The following is an 18,062-nucleotide window of genomic DNA, read 5'->3' as shown; positions in this document are numbered from 1 at the left end:
GGATTGCCAGGTGTATTAGTTAGGGTTCTCTAGGAAACAGAATCAACAAGAGATATCTATAAATATAAGATCTATAAAAGTGTCTCATGAAACTGTGGGTATGCACAAGTCCAAATTTCGCAGGGCAGGCAGCAAACTGGCAACTCCAAAGAAGATGTTCGATGAACCCCTCATGCAGCGAACTGGTAACTTCAATGAACGCCTCAGGAAACGCTTCGCTAGTCAGCAGAAGAAGAAGTGAAGGTCCTCTTTCTGTCTCACTTAAAAGTCTCCAACTGATCGGATTAAATCCAGCTAACTGCGTTCTCTCGTTGGGGAAGACATGCCCTTTGTTTACATCATCAGTCACAGCTGCAGCCAATTGACTGATGATTTAATAAACCAGCCTTCTGGTTTATTAAACAACCACAAATGTCCTTGCAGTAACAGGCCAGTGCTTGCTTGACCAGACACCTGGGTACCATCACCTGGCCAACTTGACATATGAACCTAACCATCACACCAGGGAACCATAAGGAAACTAAAGATCTGTGGTGTTTATTTGTTTTCCATGTCAGTGCAAATTAAAATGTTGGACTTTTTTTTTTCTTAAGCAATTCATGCTGCACAAATGTGATTTTGTTGGTAGGGTTCTTTTATTTCTTAATTGGCACTCTGTTGTCTCATTCATTATAAATAAACTTATGTTCTCCCTATGTTGGAAAACTTAGTGAAGAAATGAGCACAGGCACTGACTTATTTAACATACTTTCACTCTAGGTAAACACAGTTAAGTAAATAAAATGCTGAAACAGAAACAGGCTGAAGTGAACGTGTTCTGATCTGTGGTTTATATTACATGCAACTGACTTCATTGCCTAATGTAAAGTCTTTCTTTTAAGAATTAGATCAGTGGCATGTCTGAAATTGGGCTTTGGATCTAACACATTTTAAAGAAATAGCCTCTTTCCTGTCTTGATAAATCAATTGGTGACAAGTTGAGAGCCTTGTTCATTTAAGAAGTGCCATGTATTAAAGGAGTTTCTTTCGTGAGATTTAATAGTACAACTTAGAGTCTACTGAGGTTCTGTAGTATAGTGAAAACTTTAGATCTAAACCTACCTGGATGTTAGTAACTGGCATATTATTAATCTGTCCTTGTGTAAATCTGTCCTTAATCTCTGGAATCTTCAGTTTTGACATATATAAAATGGGGCATTATATAATTTGAAATGTTATTATAAATAAGAGATAATAGAAGTAAAAAACCTAACACATTGTGACTATTAAAAGGTAGCTGTGCCCTGGATAGTTTTACTGGTAAATTCTATCAAATATTTAATGAAGAATTATTACCAATCTTATACAAAATAGAGGAGGTAGGAACATATTGTTTTAAGTAGCCACCATAACCTTGATGCCAAATCTGACAAAGATAAAACAAAAAGGAAAAAAGAAAAGAATTTTAAAAATTGGAGAACTTAACAAAATACTATGAAATGGAATCCAACAGTGCATAACCAAGTGGGGTGTATCTGTGGGATGCAAAGTTAAACGTTTGAAAATCAATCTATATAATTCACCAAAACCGCAGAAGAGAGAAGAAAAACCATATGATCATTTAAATAAACACAGGAAAACAATTTGACAAAATGGAACACACATTTATAGTAAAATTTGAAGCAAAGTAGGTATAGAAGGGAAGTTCAGTCTGGTAAAGTGAATCTGTGAGAAAGCAGCAGCTACTAATATCATCTCTAATAGGTGAAAAACTGATTGCTTTTACCATGACTGATCATTAGGCAAGGATGTCCATGCTCACCACTTTTAGTTATTGTTGTAATGTAGGTCCCAGCCAGTGCAATAAGACAATAAAAGGAATGAAAAGAATACAAATTAGAAAGGAAGCACTCTCTGTTTACAGATGACAAGTGGTTGCCTAGAATATCCTAAGTAATCTACAAAACAGTAATGAGAATTAATAAGTGAATTTAACAGGGTTGCAGGATGTAAAGCCAATATACAAACTCAAATGCATTTTTACATTATAGTGCAAAGAATTGGAGAAATAATTTTAAAAATTCTAATTGCATAACATTACTAAATATAAGATACTTAGGAATTACTTGAACAAAAGACGTGAAAAACCTCTATATTAAAAACTATAAAATATTGCTGAAAGGCATTAAAGACCTAAATATAAAGCAAGAGAAGCAATGTTTATTTATTAGTCATCTCAACAACATTGAAATGTCAACTACTTCCTAATTGATATATAGGTTCAAGGTTATCACAAAGTCCCCTTTGATTGGTTTGTTTTGCAGAAAAATGAGCTGATTCTAAAATTTACTTGAAAATGTAATGGACCCAGAATATCCAAAGCAACCCTGAAAAAGAATAGCAAACTGGAGGAATTGCACTATCTGACTTCATGACTTGCTTTTTTGTTTTTTGCATTTTTAATGCAATTTTATTGAGATATTCTCGCACACTATGTAATCCATGCAAAGTACACAATCAGTGGCTCACAGTATCATCACATAGTTGTACATTCATCACCACAATCAATTTTAGAACATTTTCCTTACTCCAAAATACAGGAAAAAAATTAAAAATAACACTCAGAACACCCCATGTATCTCCCCAGATTAATTTTTTTGTCTTTATTAGTCATCTGGCCACACAATGGATAAAGGGAGTTTCAGTCACAAGGTTTTCACAATAACATGTTCACATGATAAAAGCTATATAGTTATACAATCTTCATCAAGGATCAAGGCTACTGTATTACAGTTCAACAGTTTTAGGTATTTCCTTCTAGCTATTCTAATATGCTGGTAACTAAAAATAACTATGTATATACTGCTTAAGAGAAACTTTCAGAGTGACCTCTCGACTCTTTTTGAAATCTCTTAGCCACTGAAACTTTGTTTCATTTCTTTTCCCCTTTTTGGTCCAGAAGGCACTCTCCATCACATGATGTCCGGGCCAGGCTCATCGAAGGGAGTCATATCCCACATTGCCAGGGAGACTTACACACATGGGAATCATGTCCCACATGGTGGGGAGAGTAGTGAGCTAATTTGCAGAATTGGCTTAGAGAGAGAGAGGGCCACATCTGAGCAACAAAAGAGGTTTGCTCTACTTATAACACGGCTTAGCTTCACCATTGCAGATGTAAGTTCATAAGGCCAAGCCTCAAGACCAAGGACTTGGTTTATTAAATTTGGAGCCCCTAATGCTCGAGAGAATATCAGGAATTCCCAAGATGGGGAAGTTTAATAGTCCTAACTTTTTCTCAAGTCCCTTAAGGCAACTTTACAAAACTTTTTTATTTTCTTCCCAAAATACTCTGGAATGTATTGGGGCATTGCATTAACCTGTATAGAATAACAAGATCTCATTCCTTATTCTAGGTTCCATGTAATTATGTTGTTTAAATAAACTGGCTGGACACATTACCTTATATAGTGTGCTACTGAAAATTTAAATTTTGGACAAAATAAACATCTCTTCCTTTGGTCTCACACAAAAGTTGAGGTTTTAAAACACAGACAGTATCATCTTTTACCCTGTATTCTGATTTACGTTAGCCCTAACCAGGTCCATTTCATTCATATGTCTGATTAAAATCTAATCTCTTTCATAGCTTCTTTCACAGTTGCTGTATGGAGTAATGCTGCATAACTCTAGCTCTGAGTCTTAGATGTCACACAGATACCCAAAGTTCCAGGGAACTATCAAGTTATATACAAAGAACAAGCATCTTAGAATTTAGAAATAACATTTAAAACTCAGGAATAGATGAGACGGCTGTAAGAACTTACAATGTAGGAACTTTTACAGTGAACCTTATTGAACATTCTGTGTTCTTTTATCATTGAATGCCCAACCTCTGTCCACTTTCTATCCCCTGATAACTATGCTCTTGAATTCACTTCTTAGAGTTTGCTCATTATAATTAGTTTACATTAGTGAGACTATATAATATTTGTCCTTTTGTTTCTGGCTTATTTCACTCAACATAGTATCCTCAAGGTTCATTCACATAGTTGCATGCCTCATGACTTCATTCCTTCCTGCAGCCATGCAATATTTCATTGTATATTCCTTTGCATATATACATCACAGTTGGCCCTTCTCTTCATCAGTTGATATACTCTTAGGCCACCTCCCTCCATTGCAAATTGTGAATAATGCCACTGTAAACAGCAGTGTGCAAGTATCTATTCATGTCCCTGCTTTCAGTTCTTCTAAGTATATACCTAATAATAGAGATGCAGGATAATATGGCAACCCTATACTTAGCCTCCTGTGGAACCACAGCACTGCCCTCCAGAGGGCCTGGACCATTCTACTTTTCTACTGACAGAGAATAGGTATAGCTCTCTCTCCCCATTTTCTACAGCACTTGTATCTTTCTGTTTATTTTTGAACAGTTTTGTTCAAACCCCATACAATCCATCCTAAGTGTACAGTCAATGGCTCCCAGTATAATCACATAGATATGTATTCACCACCACAATTTATATGAGAACATTTACATTTCTTCCACAAAGAAGAGAGAAGGAGAGGGAGAGGGAAAAAGGAGAAGCAATAACAACAATAAGAATCCCATTCTCCTCCCTTATATCCCCCTTAATGACATTTAGTTTTGTAATATTGTCTTTGTTACAACAAATGAAAGAATATTGCAGTGTTACTGTTAGCTATAGACACTAGTTTGCATTGACTATATATTTTCCATATACCATCCCATTTTTAAGACATTGCCATATTGATATTCATGTATTCTCCCTCATGTGAAAACTTTCTTGTGTTTATACATTTAATCACCATCATTGTCCACTCTAGGTTTCACTAAGTTATACAGTCCCAGTTTTTGTCCTCTGTCTTTCCTACTGGTGTCATACATGCCCATAGCCTTCCACTTTCAACCAAACTCACACTCAGCTTTGTTCATTATACTTACAATATTGTGCTACCATCACATAGTATTTTGATACCCATTTCTGAATCTTTACACTCAATCCTGTTGAACAGTCTGTGCTCCTTAAGCATCAAATGGCCAATCTATATCCTCATTATATCTCCTGATAACCTATGTTCTCAACTGTAGCTCTTAGAGTTTGCTCATTATAATTAGTTCATATAAATGATATCATGAAGTACTTGTCCTTTTCTTTCTGGCTTAAATTGTGCAACATAATGTCCTCAGTGCTTATCCATGTTGTTGCATGCGTCATGAGTTTATTCCATCTTACTGCTGCATAATGTTCCGTCATATGTACCACAATTCGTTTATCCACTCAATTGTTGATGGACATTTGGGATGTTTCCATCTCTTGGCAATCATAAACATCAGTTTGTGAATGACCACTCGAGTCTCTGCTTTCAGTTCTTCCAAGTATATACCTATTAATGGGATTGCTGGATTATATGACGATTCTATACTTACCTTCCTGAGGAACCACCATGCTGCCCTCCAGAGTGGGTGTACCATTCTACATCCCCACCAACAGTAAATAAGCATATCTCTTTCTCCACATCCTCTCTAGCAATTGTAGTTGTTTTATTTTTTTCTTGTAATGGCCATTCTAGTAGGTGTGAAATGATATCTCACTGTGGTTTTGATTTGCATTTCCCTAATAGCCAGTGAAGTTGAGCATCTTTTCTTGTGTTTTTGAGCCATCTGTAGTTCCTCTTTGGAAAAACGTCTATCCATGTCTTTTGCCTATTTTTTTAACTGGGTTGTTTGTCTTTTTGTTGATGAGTTGTAGGATCTCTTTATATATTCTTGATATTAAACCCTTATCTGATATGTGGTTTCCAAATATTGTCTCCCATTACATAGGCTACCTTTTAATTTTCCTGATGAAGTCCTTTGATGTGCAAAAGTATTTAATTTTGAGGAGATCCCATTTATCTATTTCTTTTTTCATTGCTTGCATTTTTAGTATAAGGTTTAGGAAACCACCTTCTATCACAATATCTTTAAGATATTTCCCAATATTTTCTTCTAAAAATTTTATGGTCTTAGCTCTAATGTTTAAGTCTTTGATCCATTTTGAGTTAATTTTTGTATAAGGTTTGAGACAGGGGACCCCTTTCACTCTTGTGGATATGGATATACAGTTCTCCAAGCACCATTTGTTGAATAGGCTGTTCTGTTCCAGTAAAGTGAACTTGACTGCCTTATTAAAGACCAGCTGTCCTTAGATGAGAGGGTCTATTTCTGAACACTCAATTCAATTCCTTTGTTCAGTATACCAATCTTTTAGTTGCTCTTGTAGATGGAATTTTTTTCTTGATTTCCTTCACAGCTTGCTCCTTACTAATGTATAGAAGCACTACATATTTTTGCATTTTAATCTTATATCCTGCCACTGTGCTGTACTTTTTTTTAATTAGATCTAGTAGCTTTGCTGTAGATTTTTTTGAGATTTTCTACATATAGGATCATATCATCTGGAAACAATGGAAGTTTTACTTTTTCCCTTCCAATTTGGATGGCTTTTATTATTTTTCTTGCCTAATTGCTCTAGCTAGAACTTACAGCACCATGTTGAATAACTGTGGTGACAGTTCCTGATCTTAGAAGAAAATTTTTCAGTCTTTCCCCATTGAGTATGAGGTTAGCTGTGGGTTTTTCATATATTCCTCATATCATGTTGAGGAAGTTTCCTTCTATTCCCATCCTTTGAAGTGTTTTCATCAAGAAAGCACGCTGAATTTTCTCAAATGCCCTTTCTGCATAAAAGAAGATGATCATGTGGTTTTTCCCCTTTGATTTATTTATATGGTGTACAACATTAATTGATTTTCTTGTGTTGAACCAGCCTTGCATACCTGGTGTTCTGGTTTGCTAATGCTGCCAAAATGCAAAATACCAGAAATGGATTGGCTTTTATAAATGGAGTTTATTTGGTTACAAAGTTACAGTCTTAAGGCCTTAAAATGTCCAAGGTAAGTCATCAACAATCGGGTACCTTCACTGGAGGATGGCCAGTGGTGTCCAGTAAACTTCTGTTAGCTGGGAAGACACCTGGCTGGTGACTGCTCCAGAGTTCTGGTTTCAAAATGGCTTCCTCCCAGGCCATTCCTCTCTAGGTTGCAGTTCCTCAAAAGTGTCACTCTTAGTTACTCTTGGAGTGTTTGCCCTCTCTTATCTTCTCTGGAGCAAAAGTCTGCTTTCACAGGCCATCTTCAAAATATTGGAGTTCCTCTCTAAGCTTCTGTGCGTTCAAGTGTCCCTCTTGGCTGTAGCAAGTTCACACCTTCTGTCTGAGCTTATATAGTGCTCTAGTAAACTAATCAAGGCCCACGTTGAATGGGCAGGGCCACACCTCCATGGAAATTATCTAATCAGAGTTATCACCTACAGTTGGCTGGGTTGCATTTCCATGGAAGCACTCAAAGAATTAGAATCTAATCAACACTAATATGTCTGCCCACACAAAATTGCATCAAAGATAATGGCATTTTGGGGGACATAATACATTCAAACTGGCACACCTGGGAATAAATCCGACTTGGTCATGGTATATAATCCCTTTAATGTGCTGCTGGATTTGATTTGCATTATTTTGTTGAGAATTTTTGCATCTCTATTCATTAAGGAGATCTGTAATTTTGTTTTCTTGTAGTATCTTTGCCTGGCTTAGGTATTAGGGTGATGTTAGCTTCATAGAATGAAGCTTTCCCTCCTCTTCAATTTTTTTTTGAAGGTTTGAGTAGGATTAGTACTAATTATTTCTTGAATGCTTGGTAGAATTCATGTGTGAATCAATCTGGTCCTGTACTTTTCTTTTTTGGGAGGTTTTTGGTAACTGATTCAGTCTCTTGTGTTTGGTTTCTTGAGGTCATCTATTTCTTCTCTAATCAATGTTGGTTTTTCATGCTTTTCTAGAAAGTTGTCCATTTTGTCTACATTGCCTAGTTTGTTAGCATATAATTGCTCATAGTATCTTTTCATTATCTCCTTTATTTCTGCAGGGCTAGTAGTTATGTCTCCCCTCCCATTTCTGATTTTATTTATTTGCATTCTCTCTTTTTTCTTTGTCATCGTAGCTAAGGATCTATCAATTTTATTGATTTTCTCAAAGAACCCATTTCTGGTTTTGTTGATTTTCTCTATTGTTTTCCTGTTCTCAATTTGATTTATTTCTGCTCTAATCTTTGTTATTTCTTTCCTTCTGTTTGCTTTTGAGTTAGTTTGCTGTTCTTCCTCTATTCCTCCAGGGAGCAGTTAACTTCTCAATTTGTGCTCTTTCTTATTTTTTAATATAGGCATTTAGGGTGATACATTTTCTTCTCAGCACTGCCTTTGCTGCATGCCACAAATTTTGATATGTTGTGTTCTCATTTTCATTTGTCTCAAGATATTTACTGATTTCTCTTGTAATTTCTTCCTTCTCCCACTGGTTGTTTAAAAGTATGTTGTTTAGCCTCCATATATTTCTGAATTTTCCAGCCTTCCACCTATTATTGATTTCCAAGTTTATTCCGTTATTATTTGAGAAAGTATGTTGAATAATTTCAATATTGTTAAATTTATTGAGACTTGCTTTGTGTACTAGCATGTGGTCTATCCTGGAGAAGGATTCATGAGCACTTGAGAAAAATGTGTATCCTGCTGTTGTGGATTACAATGTTCTGTAAATATCTCTTAAGTCTAGTTCATTTTTCACACTACTCAAGATTTCTTTTTCCTTACTAATCCTCTGTCTAGATGTTCTATCCATTGATGAGAGTGGTGTATTGAAATCTCCAACTCTTATTGTAGAGGTGTCTGCTTCTCCCTTCAATGTCGTCAGTGTTTGCCTCATGTATTTTTGGGCACTCTGACTCAGTGCATAAATATTTATGATTGTTATGTCTTCTTGATGAATAGCCCCTTTTATTAATACATAATGTCCTTCTTTGTCTCTGTTAATTGTTTTACATTTGAAGTCTTATTTGTCTGATGTTAGTATAGCTGCCCCTGCTCTTTTCTGTTTGTTGTTTGAATGAAATATCATTTTCCAACTGTTCACTTTCAACTTGTTTTTGTCTTTGGATCTAAAGTAATTCTCCTGTAGACAGCCTATAGATGGGTTCTGTTTTTTAATCCACTCGGCCAGTCTGTGTCTTTTGATGGGGGAGTTTAATCCATAAACATTTAATATTATTACTGTAAAAGCAGTAATACCATTTTATCCTTTGGATTTCATATGTCATATCATATATTTTTCTCTTTTTACTCTTACTGATAATTTTCATTTGTATACTCTATTCCAAAACTCTCTCTCCTGTCTTTTCCTATTTGTAGCACTCCCTTTTTTATTATTTCTTTTAGAGCAGGTCTCTAGTTCACAATCTCACTCAGTGTCAGCTTGTGTGAAAGTTAAACTCGCCTCATTTTTTAAAAATTCTTTTTTATTGAGATAGATATACATACCACACAGTCATCCATGGTGTATAATTAACTGTTCACAGTATCATCATATCGTTGTGCCTTCATCACCCTAATCTATTTTTGAACATTTTCTTTACACCAGAAAGAATAAAAATAAGAATAAAAAACAAAAGTAAAAAAGAACATTCAAATCTTCCCCCATCCCACCACAATCTTCATTTAGTCCCTGTTCCCATTTTTCTACTCATCCATCCATACACTGGGTAAAGGGAGTGTGAGCCACGAAGTTTTCACCATCACACTGTCACCCTTGTAAGCTACATGGTTATACAATCATCTACTCAAGGCCACTGGGCTGGAATTTGATAGTTTCAGGTATTTACTTCTAGCTATTCCAATTCACTAAAACCTAGAACACAGTATCTATATAGTACATATGAATGCCCACTAGAGTGACCTCTTGACTCCATTTGAAATCTCTCAGCCACTGAAACTTTATTTTGTTTCATTTACTTCCCCCTTTTGGTCAAGAAGATGTTCTCAATCCCACGATGCCAGATCCAGGTTCATCCTTGGGAAACTCTCCCTCATTTTTGAAGGACAGTATTGCCAGATATAGAATTCTTGGTTGGCAGTTTTTCTCTTTCAGAGTCTTAAATATATCATACCACTGCCTTCTCACCTCCATGGATTCTCCAAAGAAATCTACACAGTCTTATTGAGCATCCCTTTTTTTGTGATGGATTGTTCATCTTGCTTCTTTCAGAATTCTTTCTTTGTCTTTGACGTTTGACAATCAGATTGGTAAGTGTCTTGGAGTAGATAATTTGGATCTGTTCTGTTTGGGGTATGCTGTACTTCTTGGATCTGCATTTTTTTGTCTGTCTTAATAGTTGGTGTTCCGGTTTGCTAATGCTGCTGTTTTGCAAAACACCAGAAATCAATTGGCTTTTATAAAGGGGGTTTATTTGGTTACAAATTTACAGTCTGAAGGCCTTGAAATTCTCCAAATTAAGGCAGCAAAACAAGTATAGCTTCACCAAAGGAAGGCCAATGGCATCCAGAAAACCTCTGTTAGCTGGGAAGACACGTGGCTGGCATCTTCTTCCTTTGCTCCCAGGTTGTGTTTCAAAATGACTTTCTCCCCTTTCTCTCTAGGCATCTGGGGGTATTCTCTTAGTTTCTCCCAGGCAAACTCTGGAGTAGCAAAAGTCTACTTTCAATGGCCAGCTTCAAAATGTCTCTTTCAGTTGCCCTCTAAATATCACTCTCAGCTGCTCTGAGTCTGGGCTGGTTTGGCTCTTAAAAGTACTCCAGTGATCCAATAAAGACCCACCCTGAATGGGTGGGGCAACACCTCCATGGAAATAATCCAATGAAAGGTCTTGCCCACAGTTGATTGATTCACATCTCCAGGGAAATACTGAACCAGTAGGTTCCAACCTAATCAACATTGATACATCTGCCTCCACAAGATTGTATCAAAGATAATGGCATTTTGGGGGCCATAATACATCCAAACTGGCACAGTTGGGAAATTTTCAGTGATTATTTCTTTTATTATTCTTTCTGCCACCTTTCCCTTCTCCTTCTGAGACACCCATAACACATATATTCATGCACTTCATGTTGTCATTCAGTTCCCTGAGACCCTGCTCCTATTTTTCAATTGTTTTCCCTACCTGTTCTTTTATGTGTAGGACTCCAGATGTCCTGTCCTCTAGTTCAATAATCCTTTCTTCTGCCTCTTCAAATCTGCTGTTGTGTATCTCCATTTTGTTTTTCATCTCTTCTATTCTGCTTTTCATTCCCATAATTTCTGCCATTTGTTTTTTCAAGCGTTGAGCTCTTCTGTATGATCACCCAGGGTCTTCTTTGTATCCTTCATCTCTTCTGCCATATTTTCCTTCAAGTGTTTGAATTGATTTAGAAGATTTGTTTGAACATCTTTAATTGGTTGTTTCAACTCCTGTATCTCAATTCAAGTGTTAGCATGTTCCTTTGACTGGGTCATATCTTTATGCTTCCGAATATAATTCTTGATTTTTTTGCTGGTGTCCAGGTATCTGATTTCCTTGGTTAGTTTATTATGGAGGTCATTTTTTCTCTTTTACCTAGGGTTTCCCTGTTGGTTGGCTTTGTTCTCTATCTGTTCTTTGACATTCAGTTCAACTTAATCTAGGCTTCTAGCATAGCTTCTGTTTAACTGATCAGAATTTTTCAGCTCTTGTTTTTTCTGGTTCTTGTCCTGCATTCATGGAAGTTTTTGGGGGGAGGGTTACCTAGATAGGATCAAGCTCAATCAGAATTTGCCAGACAAGATAGGTCCAGGGCTCAGGAAGAGGATGTAATCAGTACCAGGTTCCCTGGAGATGAGACCCATAAGGGTGTCACTCCTTCTTTTGATGATTCTTGATTCTGTGCTTTTCCTATCCTGCTCAGCAAGTGACACTAACTGATCAATGGAATAGAATAGAGAGCAGCTCCACACTGGCATAAAGTGGTGTAGTGCTTTTAATTCTTAGCACACCCTGTTTCTGCCAGGGGCATAGTTGAGACAGAGGTTGAGGCAGAAGGCAGGCTTAAACTGTTTCTGTTTTCCAGCCCCTGGGGTGTGAATTCTCTGCATGAGAGCTGCCAGTTGTGCTGGGCCCTGCCCCCACCTTTTTGGGGATAGATGTGCCCTTTTAGGGAATTATCTCCTTCACCTCACTAATTTCTTTGTCTCTCAACATACCTTAACTTTGTCCTTGCCTGGGGCTGTGCTGACAACTGAAAATGCCTGCTGCTTTCTTTAATGGGCTGCTAAAAGGTTAAAAAAAAAAGTATTTTCAGAGCCAGCCCCAAGCCCCCTGACTGTGCTAATCAAGAGCCAGACTTGGTACCCAGCTCTATGTGCCCTTTTCTTGAGTCACAGCCCATTTCCAGTATTCTGACCACAGCCAACTCCAAAGGCCTGTTTGTTTGTTTGTTTGTTTGTTTGTTTTTGTCAGTCTCACCTTCTCTCTGCCAAGGAGAGACCTCCAGGATTCTTTTGAACTTGCTTTGTATGTTTCTCTGTGCTTGGAGCTTGTATTCAGCAGTCCAAATTTGTTACCAAATCTTCAATTATAGCTTTCCTTTCCTTGCTCATAGTAGAGACTGCTTCTGTTTCCCTGACAGTGGGGAATGGATATCAGCCTCCACAACTTGGGAGACATTACTTACAGTTCTGCACTATGATCTCGGCCCTTCCACCCATTCCAGCCTGGTGTGTGATGTGTGTCTGGTCACTTTAGTCCCCCAAACTGTTGCTTCAGACCGTTCCTGGCTATTTACTAGCTGCCACAGAGGATGAACTAAATTCCACACCTTCCTTCACCTCCCTATGCCACCATCTTCATGACTTAGTTTTAAGGTACAGTCATCAAGACTTTGTGGCATGTACATAAAGAAATAAATAGATAAATGGAACAGAATAGAAAGCCTAGAGAAAGACCTATGCTTATACAGTCAACTGATTTCTAACATGGGTGCCAAAGCATTCCGGTGAGTAAAGGAAAGTCATTTCAGTGAATGGTGCTAGAACAATTGGAACATTAACCCCTACTTTAAGCCACTCCCCAAAATTAATTTGAGATAGATTATAGGCTTTAAGATAAAAGCTAAAATTACAAAGTTTCCAGATGAAAACATAGGAGAATATCTTTGCAAGGTAGGGGTATTCAAAGTCTCTTAATCCACAGAAAAAAATAACCACAAAAAGTGATATATTAGACTTCATCAAAATTGAAAACTTAGCTCATCAGAGGACACTGGTAACTAATTTGCATAATACATATCTGACAAAGGATTTGTAACCAGAGATATAAAGCACTTCTACAACTCACTAATGAAAAGAAATAATTTTTTTAAACTAGCAAAAAAAATCACAAAGGAAGATATACAAATGGATAATAAACTTGAAAAGATGCTCAAAATATTCATCATCAGGATCATCAGGGAAATGCACAAGAAGAGACATTCACTAGAATGGCTAAATTTGAAAAGTTTGCTACCATCAAATGTTGGTAAGGATAGTGAGCAACTGGAACTTCTTGGTGTGCATGTAATATCATACAATCACTTTGGCCAAAAGTCTGTAAATAACTTATAAAACTAAATATACACTTATGCCATGGTCTGCAATTTCACAGTCAGGATTTTCAAAGAGAAATAAAGGTGTACATCTACAAAAAGACTTGTTCAAGAATATTCATAGCAGCTTTATTTAGAATAGCCAAAACTGGAAAGAGCACAGGTGTTCATCAACAGAGGAAAAGATAAACTTATGTTTGTAAATGGAATGCTTCTCAGCTATCAAAAGGAACAAACTACAAATCATGGAAGAACATAGGTGAATCCCCAAAACTTTAACATTATATGAAAAACCCTACAGAATAAAAAGAGTACCTACTGTATGGTGCAATTAATACTAAGTTCTAGAACAGACAAAACTAATTTATCAGAACAGAGGGAATGGGGACAAGGATTGACTGGGAAAGGACATGAGGAAAATTTTTAAGGTGATGGCAGTGCTCTTGCTTAATGGAGGTTTGTGTTATACAAGCATATGCATTTGTCAAAGCTTATCAAATGGTATATAATTTGCATATATCACCATATGTAACTTTGCTTATAAAATACTTATAAGGTATTTGTATATATAATAAATATTAAAATATAGTTAATATATTTAATATATTACCATATATAAATGTTTGTAAATTTAATCCAACTATATTTATATACATATACAACTATAGACATGCTTATAGTTGGATCAAATTTCCTAACATTTTAAGGATCTTTACATTTATATGAGGGATATTGGACTTGATTTTCTTTTTTCTTTACAATATAATTGTTAGATTTTGATATTAGTATTCTGTTCGCCTTATAAAACAATGTAAGGCAGTGATACCTCCTTCTTTATTTTCTGGAAAATATTTATTTCTTCCTTGGATGTTTGCCAGGATTCCCAGTGAAAATCTGTTGCCCTGAATTTTCTTTTAGAACAGGTATTTGATAACAATTTAATTCCTTTAATGTACCCAGGGATATTCCAAAGTTTTATTTTTCCTCATGTCAATTTGGTAAGTTGTGTTTTTGAAGAAATTTTGTCATTTCATCTAAGTTGTCACATTTGTTGGTATAAAGTTGTTGTATTACTTTAGTATCCTTATAATACCTGTAGAGCCTGTGTAATTAACTCTTTTTCATCCAGATATTGGTGACTGTTTTCACTCTCTCTTTTTCTTGATCATTGCAGTGAGGGTTTTTTCAATTTTGTTGATCTTTTCCAATAATCAGCTGTTAGCTTCTGTTTGTCAGTTTCATTGATTTCTGCTCTTCACTGTTTTCTTTGTTCTCCTTACTTTGGGTTTAATTTCATCTTGGTATTTCTGTGTGTTTTTTGTATGCATTTAGCTTCTTGTGGTAGAACATTTTCATTAATTTTAGGTCTTTCTTTTTTTTCTAACGTAAGTGTTTGAAGCTATTCATTTCTTTAGCTCCATCTACAACTTTTCATATGGTGTACTTTTAGTGTCCCCAGTTCAAAATATTTTCTAATTACCGTGGGGATTCATCTTTGATATAAGAACTATTTTCAAAAACGTTATTTAATTTATAGATATTCGGGTTTTCCTAGAGATAATATTCTTTTTAATATTATTTTGTAATTTAATTACTTTGTGGTTAGAGAAGATATGCTTTGTATTATTTTGATCATTTTAAATATTGAGACTTTGTTACTGGCCCAAAATATGGTCTATCTTGGTGAACGTACCATGTATAATTTAAAATAATATGTATTCTGAAGTTGTTGAATGTAGTGTTCTATAAATTTTAGCGAAATGAAGGTAGTTTATAGTATTTTTGAGATCAATGTCTGCTCATTTTTTTTTTGGCGGGGGGAGTCCTAGGTTTTCTGTGAGTTGCTCAAAGAGGGGTTTCTAAATGTCTTAATAAGGGTATAAAATTACTTATTTATTCTTTTAATACTGTCAATTTTTGCTTATATATTTTTAGCCTCTTTTATAGGGTACATTAACATTGATAATTGTCTACCTGGTGAATTGCCCCATTAACATTTGAAGTATTCCTTTTTATCTCTGGAAATACACTTTACCTTGAAATTAATTTCATCTGATATAAAAGGACTATGCCATGCTTACTATTTGCATAGTATATTTTTTTTCATATGTTACTATAAACCTATTTTATTTATATTTAAAGTTCCTCTCTTACAGGCGACCTGTAATGACTTTTTTTTTTTAATCCATTTTCCTCCATCCATGCCTTTGAAGTGCTGTCTTTAGAACCTAGTGGTGTTGTATTTAAGTCCACTGTTGTATTAACAGTTATCTGTTTGTTCCCTCTGTTTTTGTGAGCCTCCCTTCCCCCATTTCCTGCCTTTCTTTAGATGATTTGAATATTTTTATAGTCCATTTTAGTTTATCTAATGTATATATTTTCCCTAAATATTTATATTTATTTTTTAGTATTTTCTTAGGAATTACATTTTATATAGAAAACCTTTTATAGTCTACTTTGTTATTCTACACTAATTCCCATAAAATCCAGAAAAATTGAAATCATATAAGATATCCCATTGACCTTATGTTATAGATTTTATATATATTATATATACATACATTGAAAAATCCTAACAAGCAATACTATACTTTTCTTTCAATAGTTGTATATATTTTAAAGAAATTAAGAAAGAAAAAAGTATCTTTACATTTTTCTAGGAATTTGCCATTTTTTATTCTCTTCCTTCACTCCTGAAGATCCATGTTTCCCTCTGGTATCATTTCCTTTCAGTATGAAGAACTTTTGTTAGCATATTTGTATAGCAAATCTCATGGCAATGAATTATCTTAGTTTTCCTTCATCTGAAAATAATTTTATTTCACCTATATTTCAGAAGAATGTTTTCACTGCACATTCAATTTTGGGCTGACAGTTCATTTTTTACAGCCCTTTAAAGATTTCCTAAATATCTCCATGGTTTTGTTGGATAAGTATTTGGAATTTCAATCCATTCTCTTGTGTATAATGTATCATATTTTCATGTTTTCAAGGATTTGTCTTTATCTTTGGTTTTCAGCAGATTCACTATGATGTGTCTAGGTGTAGTCTTATTTTTGTTTCTGGTTCACTGAGATTCTTGCCTGTAAATTTATGTATTTACTAAATTTGGAAAGTTTGCAGGCATTGTCTTTTCTGTCTCACTGTCTCTCTCCTCTCCTCCTTGGACAACAGTTATATATATCTGATTTTTGGCAATTGTCCAACTGGTCTCTGAGACTGTTCATTTATTTCCTTCCTCTTCCTCTGTGTTCTTCAGATTGGATAATTGTTAATCATCTATTTCCAAGTTCACTGGTTCTTTGCTCTTTAACTCCATACTGTTTTTTTTTTTAGTCCATTCACTGAATCTTTTCATTTTAAATATTGTACTTTTTCTTCTGTATTTTTCATTTGACTAATTTTTAAAATATATTTGCCTTCTTTGTTGAGAATCCCTATATGTTCATTCATTTCAGGTGTGTTTTCCTTTACACATTTAACATAGTTATAGTAGCTGCTTAAATATCTTTGATAGCGCGATTGCCTAGGTCTTCTCATGGTTTATTGTCTTCTTCTTAGAGAATTGGTCATATTTTCCTGGTTCTTTGCATGTTGTACAATTTTAGATTGTATTGTGGATATTGTGGGTATTATGTCTGTGTTCTATTGTAATACTCTGGAACATGATGATGTTTATTTTAGCAGACAATAAGGCCAGTTAGTTTCAGACCATATATTATGTCTCACCTTCTGTGGGAGGTGGTTTAAATTTCAGTGCAGTTCCCTAAGCATTTGTTATATTGTTTTGTGTCTGTTCTGTGCTTGTGCAACTCAGGAATGAAAAATGAGACTTGTGCAGGGGGTTACAATCTCTGTTGAGTTCCCAAAGCTTTTTCTATGCTCATTTGTATCTGTCTCATCGTGCTTAGCTCAGGGATTAAGTGGAGACTTTTCCAGGTTCACTCACAGAATTATGGGATCCCTCTTCTGGCTCTATCATCTCTAAGATTCTCCTCAAACTCTCTGACCTGCAAGAATTCACTTTCTAATTCCTCCTGCCAGAAAGACAGGGTTTATCTCAGAGTTTATCTGCCTGTGCAGCTGCCACCACCTCACCAATTCATGATTGGTGCCTACCTTTAGGGTCATATTGCATAAAAAAAGAAAAAAAATGAACAAAATGGTTAAATTCATCACTGCACAGGTCACTTTCCAAGTTTTGATTACATTCCACAAACTGCCTGCTTTTGTTTGCTTTTGAGAGAACTCAGGTGATTTTTTTTGTAAATATTTCTTTCAGGGTTTTTAGTTGTAATCACCATGAGGAATAGGCTACAGTGGGCTTACCCTACCATGGTTCAACTAGAACCCACATTGAATTTTCTTTCCAGAAAAATTCTAAGTTGAGTATATGTCTATGTATAGGACCTTCCTTTTAAAAATAGCCAGACCACTGTGACACAGAAAGTACTTTTTTCATGAACTTGTTGTGCAAATAAGAGTAGCAGTGATTGTCAAATAGTGTTTGTTACACACACACACACACACCCCTCAGAAAATAACTGCTGTCATACTTTAGTCTCCACAT

At 35.5% G+C, this 18,062-nt stretch overlaps 1 long non-coding RNA gene across 1 annotated transcript in view; it reads left to right on the top strand.

Moving 5' to 3' along the window:
• The window catches only part of LOC119539400, a 316,501-nt gene that overhangs the window by 137,476 nt on the left and 160,963 nt on the right, over positions 1 to 18,062 (top strand). The window lies entirely within an intron of this gene.

Source organism: Choloepus didactylus, chromosome 7 (genome assembly GCF_015220235.1).
Source record: "Choloepus didactylus isolate mChoDid1 chromosome 7, mChoDid1.pri, whole genome shotgun sequence".
Classification (NCBI taxonomy): domain Eukaryota; kingdom Metazoa; phylum Chordata; class Mammalia; order Pilosa; family Megalonychidae; genus Choloepus; species Choloepus didactylus.
Note: the sequence above shows the minus strand (reverse complement) of the source record. Positions and strands in the feature narration are given on the sequence as shown.